General features: G+C 37.1%; 1 long non-coding RNA gene across 1 annotated transcript; it reads right to left on the bottom strand.

Moving 5' to 3' along the window:
* Positions 1-1,003: 1,003 nt before the first annotated feature.
* Positions 1,004-4,567, bottom strand: LOC113361994. The gene is made up of 7 exons (XR_003365479.1): positions 4,341-4,567; positions 4,089-4,198; positions 2,679-3,908; positions 2,476-2,562; positions 1,571-2,305; positions 1,259-1,394; positions 1,004-1,095 (listed from the first exon to the last, which is right to left on the bottom strand). It is a non-coding gene; the product is annotated as an uncharacterized LOC113361994 (long non-coding RNA).
* Between the last annotated feature and the right edge of the window lie 6,712 nt (positions 4,568-11,279).

The raw sequence follows: 11,279 nt of genomic DNA, 5'->3' as shown, positions 1-11,279 counted from the left end.
AATTGAAAATGCGGGGGTCTAACAACCACACCCAACAATTCGTTTGGCAATCTGAGAGGACTTACTCCAATACACTTTCTAGAGAACAAACTCACTACACCAAATTCTGGGATTAAAAACAGAACCAAGCCGTTACGAAAACCGGTTGTAACGGCTCTTGCCTGTTGCAAAAGTGGGTGTTACATTCTTTTGTAATGGATTTGTGGCCGTTACGAATTTAGGTTGTCACGGACCTCGTAACAGCTATGAGCCGTGACGAATTTTCCACGTGGTACCAGCTTCAGGCCGTTACGAAATTTTTTGTAACGTCGCTGTCGGAACGTTGTCCAGCCGTTACTACGTGGTAGATTGTATCAGCTTGTAGCCGTTACTACGCGGCATATTGTAACAGCTTGTAACCGTTACGACTTTTTTCTGAAAAAAATTACTGCCAGTCAACCTTGACCAGGTCAAGGCTGACCGGCAGTCATTTTTCTGCCGGAAATAAGCCAGAATTCTAAATTCAATACCCTGCATACACCTTTCAATACATTCATAACCACACTCAACAACAATTTCTTCAATATATGCAAAAGAACATTCATTCAATTCATAATCACATTCATTCAATTCATCTCAGGTTCATATAACAAAAGAACTGAAATTTCTCTAAGTACCAAACCTTTTTTTTTTTGTTAAGTATCAAATTTCTAAAGGAATACATGAAAGGTTCCAAATTTCTAAGGGAACAAATACAAACTTACTAACTGCCTACAAAACTTGAATGCATGGAACTTACAAATCTTGAAGCTCCTTTGTTCTCCACCCTTTCTGATGAAATAGAGCATCATTCAAATAACAACAGCTAGTTCATTATATCCTTTGCAGGCTTGCTTTGTTGAAAGCTTGGGCATCAGAAAACTCGATATAGGCAATCCTGCAAAATACAACAGGCAGCATTATTATGACAAGTAAATAACACCCGTATACTCTAACTGCTGTAGGATTAGTAACAGTTTGCCTTCTCTTGCTTAGTCTCTCGCTCTCAAATCTGCAACACTTCGCCTAACCTGCTCTAATAATACGTCTCAGCACCTAGAGGAAGTGAGCTGGTACCTGAGACAATTCAAAAAAGAGAAACAAAGTTACGTCCAACTGGTGCCAAGGATTGAAAATTGTATCAGTTTGAAAAGCTCAATGAAAAACAGTCTACAAACACTATCTTAGCCAGACCAACAAGTTAACAGTAGCAACAACAACAAAGTTCAAACACACTCACTTGTAGAAGCTGGTTGTTCACAGCATCATGACAGAACAGAGTTTGCACCTCTGAATCAAAACCCTTTTATCTCTGTAATAATTTCCAGCTTTGGCTGAGTAACTGAGAGGGACCAGACTTCTCTATAATCTAGCACCTGCAAAGAATCATAGTTATGTATTTCAGATGAAACATTATTGAACTGAACATCTCTGCATTTTATAAGCTTTAAATTGAAATAAAAATGCATTGAAGACTTAGTACGAGAGAGGAGTACAAAAGGAACTAACATGGATGTATTGATTCATACTAAAACTAAGTGAAGAGACTTACAGTGAACTCAACATCAGCATGTTCCTTGTCTTTGTAAAGTCTTGTCACCTGACTAGTGTATGTGCAAATTTCAGATCCGCCAGGTTTAGAGACCGAGGTCGATCTCTGTAATCTAGTACTATTTGTACAAATCCTCGACGTACTCCACAGCTGCCAACTGATTATCAACATCTCCTCCATCAATGTCAACAATGGCTAACACCTGCAGCTCACAACCATACTCAGCACCACCTGACTCAGCCACCACTTGCAACATCAACTTCATCATATTAACCACCAACTTCAGTTCATTTGCACCCATATGTAGATGCAACACCGTTTCAGTCTCATCTAACCATCCACTAACACCATTCTCTAATACCAACAACAGAGCCAAACCCTTGAAAATGTATGCAGGTGAAGTGGTTATGCAGATGGTGACAAAAAACTGGTTAGGGAGCCCATACACATATACATCCATGTCAATATAAGCTATAAATTTCAATCACATCACATCTATGAGTCAAAGCTTATCAATATGTTAAACATACACCAAAAATATGAAAGGCATGTTTACTGCCTACCTTCTCTCAAGTGATAAAGAGCCACATTTTTCTTTGTGTTCATCTTTCCCACATCCTTGGAATCACAAACATATTCAATACATTGAAGAAGCTTCCCTAACCATTTGTCACGAACAGTCTCTCCCGTTAGATAATCGGACTTCTCTAAAATCTTATAGTACTCTGAGTAAACCTGCATAGTCAAGAATTAGGACTTCAAAATACAATTTCAACAAACCTCAAGGGACTTTGCTCTTTACTAATAAGTTTTCTAACTGTGCAGATGATTTTCCAGTATATTCTTTCTAAGCACAGTTAATACTCACTGATAGTATACTAGTAGTTTAGATAGGTAGGGTGTACCTTATCAGTGTTAGTCGGGGGCCTCCCCGTTCTTCCTGAATTATTTTTTGGTGGACGACCTCGACCTCTTTCAGCAATAGCATTGTCCTGTTCAAGTTCAATAGCATTCTCCATCTCAAGTTCAACATGACTTTGATTTGACTGATAAGTTGTCTAATTGTGCACTGATAGGATACTAGTACTTTAGGTAAGCAGGGGTATACCTTATCAACTGTAGTTGGGTTTGGTGGACAACCTCGACCTCTTTTAGCAATAGCATTATCCTGTCCAAGTTCAATAGCCTCCGTTTTGATTCAGTTTACAATCAGCTCTTCTCTGAGTTACTTGCTCTGCAAGTGGCAACAGCCTCAATGCATCTTCGTCTTGGTATCTGAAACACACACCCCAAATCTGACTGTTTCATTGTTTACTTCACTCTCCAATTCCATGCCTCAACTCTCTCCGAATACCAGCAACGTCAGCTCTTTCTCCACTTACTTTCAACCTCCGTTTTGATTCAGTTTACAATCAGCTCTTCTCTGAGTTACTTGCTCTGCAAGTGGCAACAGCCTCAATGCATCTTCGTCTTGGTATCTGAAACACACACCCCAAATCTGACTGTTTCATTGTTTACTTCACTCTCCAATTCCATGCCTCAACTCTCTCCGAATACCAGCAATGTCAGCTCTTTCTCCACTTACTTTCAACCTCCGTTCCTCCCAACTGATTTACTCTTGAAACCAATCCAGCTCAATCAATTTCTGCCAAATGCAGTCCATATAAACGAACCCCTGATCATCGATGTTGCTGTTATAAAATGCTAAGGAAATGCTCCACTGTCATGACTTAGATAGAAGCAACAGCTAGGTAGTGGTGTAGCTTTGACAGTTCGAACCAAAGCTCGACCTCGTCGTCATTCAAGTCTAAAAATCAATCGGCACAGCCACCATAACAAACACCGTCGTCGCCTGCAATTTTAGCAAACGAGACCACGCCTGTGACCTTGAATTCAACAGCACCTCCATTAGCTGGTAGTAGGTAGGCTTCTTGGAGAAATAACAAAAGTTGATGCGCGAGTTCTTTTCCCCGGTAAGAACAAAATAAGATTGATACTTTGTTTGACCCTGACATGGCAGCTCCTCGAACTCATTAACTTGGTACACGTCTTGCACAAGTGGAAAAATTAAATTACTTTGGTTCATCTCTCCCTGAACAACAACAGCTAAGACAGTGTTAAGCTCATCTTGAGCAAGATCTTGGTGTAATATTTCATCCATACACTCTACACATCAACAAATCTCAACTGCAACATCAACATACACACTTTATCTTACATTACTAGCAAGCTTCTCCTTCTGCTAATCTCAGTATCACCTGATTTATGACTCAATCAAGCTCCTTCCAACTGCATCATACACACAAAACTGACCACTCCCTCTACTTTTTAACCTGAACTGCAAACAACCATGACAATCCATTAGCTAAAACATTCTAGCTTCAACTACCAATAACAATTATCCCTGTATCTCCTTCAACTCCAGTTCATTGCAGCAAACTACAACCTCAACCTCAAAAACCATAACTTCCCAATCAATCACAAAAACAAACTAAAAACCAAAAAACATCAAAATTACCTTAGAAGTAGTTAGAACAGCACCATCAGCACTACCAGAAGCAATCCCAACCCCTTATAGCTTCTCAATCACCTTATCAACTTCATTCCCATCTGCATCTGAAAACAAATCTGCATAAAATACGCTAAATCAGAACCCAAATCTCATAATCGATTGAACAAGAAACCCAAATTCAATTATCATTTTGAAACCCTAAAACAAATATCTAAATCTAGCTGGAAATAAATCAAAATCAAAACCTAAAATAGATACCTAAATTAAACAAAGTAGAACAGATGCTTTCTCACGATTAGCTGAGAGTGAAGATCAGTTCTTCAAAGTTCGAACTCAGGCGAACAAACTAAAATCGAAAAAATGAATCATAATAGACTGAAACCCTAAAATCGATTTTTGAAGACCTAAAAATCCTAATAAAAATGATGAACAAACTGAATCAAAAATGATTTATCAATCACACATCTATAAATCGAAACTGATTTATCAATCGATTCCATTTCTGTTTCTGCATCAGCTGAGAGGAAGAGAAGAGAGGCTGAGAGTAGAAGTGAGAAAAAAGAGAAATGAAATATGAAAAATTCGATTAGGGTAATACCAAAATCACGCATGGGAGGAAATATCCTCTAGTGTTACTCACTTTGGGTAGAAACATAATAGTACGCGTGTGACTGGCACACACACAAACTACAGGTGTTACGCCCCAAGTGTGACAAAAATTCGTATCGGCTTATCTAATGTTACGAATTTTTAAAAATTAGTAACGGCGATTGCCTGTACGAATATTTGTAACGGCCATTTATAACGGGAATTTTGAAACGGCCACAAAGCCGTTACGAATTCCTGTTACGAATCCGGGAATTTGGTGTAGTGGATAGACGGTCAAACTCAATCTAGATAAAAGTATATCAAAGAGTATTATATCTCTAACTCTTTAATTCAATCCGCAATCAGCAAATAGAAATCTGCGAGCCCGATTGAATATGGAGGAGTAAACTTGAATGGTATCAAAAACCAATGTTCAAGTGTCAATCAATGTAAATCAACAGCCGAAGGTTAGACATTCTAATTGATTGATCTTAACGCACAACCTGTGATATTTCAATAATATAACAAAATATAATGCGGAAAATAAATAACACAGACACCATAATTTTGTTAACGAGGAAACCGCAAATGCAGAAAAACCCTGGGACCTAGTCCGGTTTGAACACCACATTATATTAAGCCGCTATAGACACTAGCCTACTACCAATTAATTTCGGACTGGACTGTAGTTGAACCCTAATCAATCTCACAATGATTCAAGGTACAGTTGCGCTCCTTACGTCTCTGATCCCATCAGGATACTACACACTTGATTCCCTTAGCTGATCTCACCCCCAACCAAGAGTTGCTACGACCCAAAGTCGAAGACTTGATACACAAATCTGTCTCACACAGAAAAGTCTATAGGAATGAATATATCTGTCTCGCACAGAAATACCCAAGAGTTTTTGTTCTGTCTTTTGATAAATCAAGGTGAACATGAACCAATTGATAAACCGAATTTATATTCCCGAAGAACAACCTAGTGTTATCAATCACCTCACAATAATCTAAATCGTATGATGGAGAAACTAGATATTTTGGAATCACAAACGATGAGACGAAGTTGTTTGTGACTACTTTTATATATTGCCTATCGGAGAAATAAATCTCAAGCCAATTTTACAATTGTACTCGGACGATAGAAAAATAAATATCAGATCACACAACTACAAGAGAAATAGTATCGGTCTGGCTTCACAATCCCAATGAAGTCTTCAAGTCGTTAACCTACAAGGTCTCGAGAAGAAACCTAAGGTTAAAGGAGAATCGACTCTAGCTATACAACTAGTATCACACAGAAGGTGTGTGGATTAAGTTTCCCAGTTGTTAGAGTTCTCCTTTATATATTTTTCAAATCAGGGTTTGCAATCCAAGTTACCTTGGTAACAAAGCATTCAATAATCACCGTTAGATGAAAAACCTGATTCAACCAAGCTAATATCTTTCAACCGTCGATCTTAGCTTGTTACACAATAATGAAATGTACCCTCATTTAGGTTTATGAACCGTACCCAAACGTGTACACTCATGTTGGCTCATCAAATAGTTAACCGAGGTTAGCCACATGGTTACTCTCATATTAACCTTATTCATCTTATTCATAATTTGTTCAAATGACTCAAATGAAACTAGTTAAAGAGTTGTTCTGCATAGAATATACAATAGAAATCAAATCGGTTTGATTCACTTGAATCAATCATGAACATTATAGCCACGGTTGGCAAAGATTGCATTCCTTAAGATTTAAATGTTTAAGTTCATGAACTGACCGATTTAACAAAATAACTAGCTTAAGTATGCGTACGGGTATGCGTACTTAAGCAACTGGATTTGAGTTTGTCAAGTTTACAAACTCAGCAGAAATTTTCGGTTAGAAAACTTCCCCCAGTATGCGTACCCGTACGCATACTTAAGGTGACTAGTTTAGGAGCTTGTAATTCCCAAACTCAACAGATATTTTCGGTTCGAAAACTCCCTCTAGTATGCGTACGGGTATGCATACTTAAGGTGACTAGTTTAGGAGTTTGTAATTCCTAAACACAGCAGTTATTTTCGGTTCGAAAACTTCTACCGGTTTGCATATGGGTACACATACTTATCTTGTCCCCTTCACCAATTTTGTATACACACATATGCATATATTTGGTTCACGGTTTATGGATTTATACACTAATGTGCGAACATACTATATATGCTTATATCCAAGGATGTTTATCTCATCAACTCTTAATTTCAATCATTGAAACTTTCTTAGAGGACGTTATATAGTTATTGTTCACAAACTATTTTTCGTCAAAGCAATTTTCAAGTTATTGAAATTATCATAATGAAACATTCCAAGGCAACATCAAATGATTGTATCACACAAACCATGTTAGATATAACTCGGAAATTTTCATATGATCTTATTCGGACTTTCGTCATGAATGTAAGATGAACATGGATAAAGCGAAAGCTTTCCAACACATATTTCGAGAAATATATAAGCGAGATAAACTCAACTCGAAATCTCAAATGTGTATAATAGAAAACTATATCATAACACGACTTATGTCTCAATATAGGAGATAGAGAAGAAATAAACTTTCTAAGTGATAGATGAGTTTAAGTCTCCACATACCTTTTGCTTATGTTCCACAAGCTCCCCTTAGTAGTTCTTCGTCTTCAAATGATGAACGCTGAGAGATCTAAGCTCAACTACACTATCTATGTCCTAGTTCGAGACATCTATAAATAGGCTAGAAATCAAAACTTATAGTTTTGATCACTAACATTGACAAACATGCTTTATATAGCAACGCATGCGAGTTCGACCAAGCAATGCTCTAACAAAAAGCATAACTAGCAGAAACAAAATAGACACTATTCAAGATGCTCAATGTGTTTGGATTACTGATGCCAACGAAGTGGCCAAATGCTTCACTACTATGGCCACAACTGAACCTAAACATCTCAATCTTGAAACTATAAATCTAATCCCCACCACTGTCACCGCTCAGGACAATCAAACCCTCAATAAAATCTCAAACCCGCAGGAAATTAAAGCTACTCTTTTCAGCATGGTGGGGGATTAAGCTCCTGGACCATATGGCTTTCCCCCTAATTTCTTCCAGGCTAAGTGGGTATTTGTTGGAATTGATATTATGAGTATGGTCCAAAATTTCTTCACTTCTGGTCATATGTTAAAAGAAATGAACACCACATTCATCTCCTTAATACCTAAAATTGATAACCCTTCTTCCCCAACTCATTTTAGACCCATCAGCCTCTACAACACCACTTACAAGATCATATCCAAACTTATTTCCTGGAGAATGAAACCCTTCCTCAATAAGATCATTTTCCCTTACTACTATGCTTTCATACCTGACAGACAAATATCTGAATATATTTTCATTGCTCATGGAATCATTCACACTATGAGATCCAAAGGAGAAAATAAAGGTGACAATGACAACTTGTGCATTAAGATTGATATAGCAAAAACCTTTGACATGGTTGACTGGGACTTCCTATTAGCAATCACGAAAAGATCGGCTTCAATGATCAATGTTGCCAAAAGGTTCATCAATGCATATCTACTACCACTTCAGTTGTTCTCATAAATGGTTCCCCATACACTTTCTTCAGACCCTATAAAGGTATCGTACAAGGTGACCCATCTATCTCCTTATTTATTTCATTTCCGCATGGAAGCTTGTTAGAGCACCGCTCGGTCGAACTCGCAAGCGTTGCTATCTCAAGCTTGTTTGTCAAGTTTAGGTGATCAAAATTATAAGTCTTGATTTCTAGTCTACTTATAGCTATGTCTCGCATTAGGATAAAATGTGTAGTTGAGCTTTAGAATTCACGGCGTTCATCGATTAAAGACGAAGATCTATTGAGGAGAGCTTAGAGGAAATTCATCAACAAAAGGTATGTAGAGACTAATACTTATCTATCACTCATAAGTCTATTATACTCTATCTCCTAATGAGACTAAGTCGTATAACTATATAAACTTTTACATTATGCACATTTGATATTTCAAGCTGAGTTTAACTCGCTTATATCTTTCTCAAAATATGTGTTGGAAAACTTTTTGCTTTAACTATGTTTATCATTATTCTTGACGAGCTTAGATGGAAACAATTTATTTGTTGGAAATTAAATAATAAGTCAAAAGATAATCATGTGAAAATTGCCTTGAAACATCTTACATGATTTGTGTGAGACAGTCATTTGATGTAGACTCGGAATGTTTCGTATTGATCATTCGGTCACTTGAAAATTACTTATAAGCTAATAGTTTGTGTGATATAGATATTGTCGTCTTTTAAGGATGTTTGAATGATTGAAATGGGAGTTTAGAACAAATAACCATTGTCTAGATATAACACTGTATAAACTCTTGTAGTATGATTCAGGTCCGGGAACCAAGTTTGCATACTAATATGCAAACTGTTTTAACTGTCAAAGTCCGAGAACCAAGTTTGCATACCAGTATGCGAACGTTTTACCAGAGTTGAGGTCCGGGATGACAGTATGCGTACCCGTTTACGAACTGTCGGACAAGACCAAAATTCCGGAACTCAAGTTTGCGTACCCGTTTGCAGACTTAGTTGGTTAAGTTCTAAAATCGGTTAAGTATGATTTCATACTCATGAACAAATACATTTATATATTAAGAAATGCAATCTTTGCAAATCGTGGCTAAATGTTCATGAATTGATTCTCTTGAATCAAATCCGATTTTGCTTCAATTGTGTCTTGTATACTTCTATGATAATATAAAAAATCGAACAACTCTATGAGTAACACAATCAAATTCATTTGATTATTATTTGATCTGGAAGTGTTAGATGAATGTGGATAATGCAAAAGTGTTTATATGGCTAACTTCGGTTAACTATCGTTGAGCCAACTCAATATACACGTTTAGGTACGGTTACCCATATCTAATTGAATGAAGGTATATTTCATTTGTGTGTAACAAGCTAAGACCATCTAATGTTGGAAATATATTTCTTTGATTTTAAGAAAAATTAACTTGAATCTTAAATCAGGTTTTCATCTAAAGGTGAATATTGATTGCTTTGTTACTAAGCTAACTTACCCTGTTTTGAAAGACTATATAAGGGAGAACTCTGGCAACTGGAAAACCTAATCCCCACACCTTCTGTGTGATACTAGTTGCGTACTAGAGTCGATTATCCTTTAACCTAGGTTTTTCCTAAAACCATTACATGTTAACGACTTGAAGACTTCATTGGGATTCTGAAGACAGACCCAACTATTTTCTCTGTCGTTGCATGTTCTGATCTTACTTGTTATATCGTATTGAGTACTATCTTCTGTAAGATTTGCTCGAGATTTATCTCTGATAGGTAAGATATAAAAATTAATCACAAAGCTCTTCGTCTCATTCTTTATAATTCCACAATAACTTGTTCTACTACCATATAATTAAGTTACTGTGAGGTGATTGATAATTCTAGATTGTTCTTCGGGAATATAAGACTGGATTATCAATTGGTTCCTGTTCACCTTGATTTATCAAAAGAAAGAACAAAAACTGCATAGGTATTTCTGTGGGAGATAGATTTATTTATCAGAATAGACTTTTCCATGGGAAACATATTTGTTTATAAAGTCTGCGACTTTGGATAGTAACAACTCTCAGTTGTGGGTGAGATCAACTAAGGGAATCAAGTGAGTAGAGTCCTGCTGGGATTCAGAGGCGTAAGGAACGCGACTGTACCTTAATCGGTGTGAGACTTGGTCAGGCTCAACTATATTCCAGTCCGAAGTTAACTTGTAGTAGGCTAGTGTCTGTAGCGGCTTAATACAATATGGTGTTCAAATCTGGACTAGGTCCCGAGGTTTTTCTGCATTTGTGGTTTCCTCGTTAACAAAACTTCTGGTTTCTGTGTTATTTATTTTCCGCATTATATTTGTTTATATAATTGAAATATCACAGGTTGTGCGTAGTTTTAATCAATCAGTAAATCTGACCATTGGTTGTTGATTGAAATTAATTGACCCTTGAACATTGGTCTTTGGTACCGTCAAGTTATTTCTCATATCAATCAGGCTCACATCTCTATTTATTCGATTGCAGATTGTATTGAGAAATTGAGATATAACTCTTGAATATATTTCCTTGATTGAGTCTGACTGTCTAGTTGATTCTCTTGAATTTATATTAGAGTTAGTCCATACAGATTGCCGAACGAAATACGGGGTGTGGTTGTTATACCCTCGCTTTTCCAATTGGTATCAGAATAGGCAAACACGCTAAGACCTCATAAGTCTGTGTTTGTAGCGATCTGGTTTTATGGATAGAAGCGCGCGCTATCTCTATAAACGTACCGCCAGTCTTCGATGACTCGAATTACTTGTGGTGGAAAATTTCTAAGCGTGCCTTTCTTCAAGCACGTGATTTTCAATCATGGGTTTTATGTTGTTAATGGCTATAATCCTCCAATGATTACAGTAGACGTTGTAACTGTTGCAAAGGATATTGTTAGGTATGAGCCTGACGAGATTCTCGCTACAAAGCAAAATTCTGACAGCTTAAATTCTATCATACATGCTGTTAGAGCACTGCTCGGTCGAACTCGCATG

This window comes from Papaver somniferum, chromosome 3 (genome assembly GCF_003573695.1).
Source record: "Papaver somniferum cultivar HN1 chromosome 3, ASM357369v1, whole genome shotgun sequence".
In the NCBI taxonomy this organism is placed as follows: Eukaryota; Viridiplantae; Streptophyta; class Magnoliopsida; order Ranunculales; family Papaveraceae; genus Papaver; species Papaver somniferum.
This window is presented reverse-complemented; position numbering and strand designations above follow the sequence as displayed.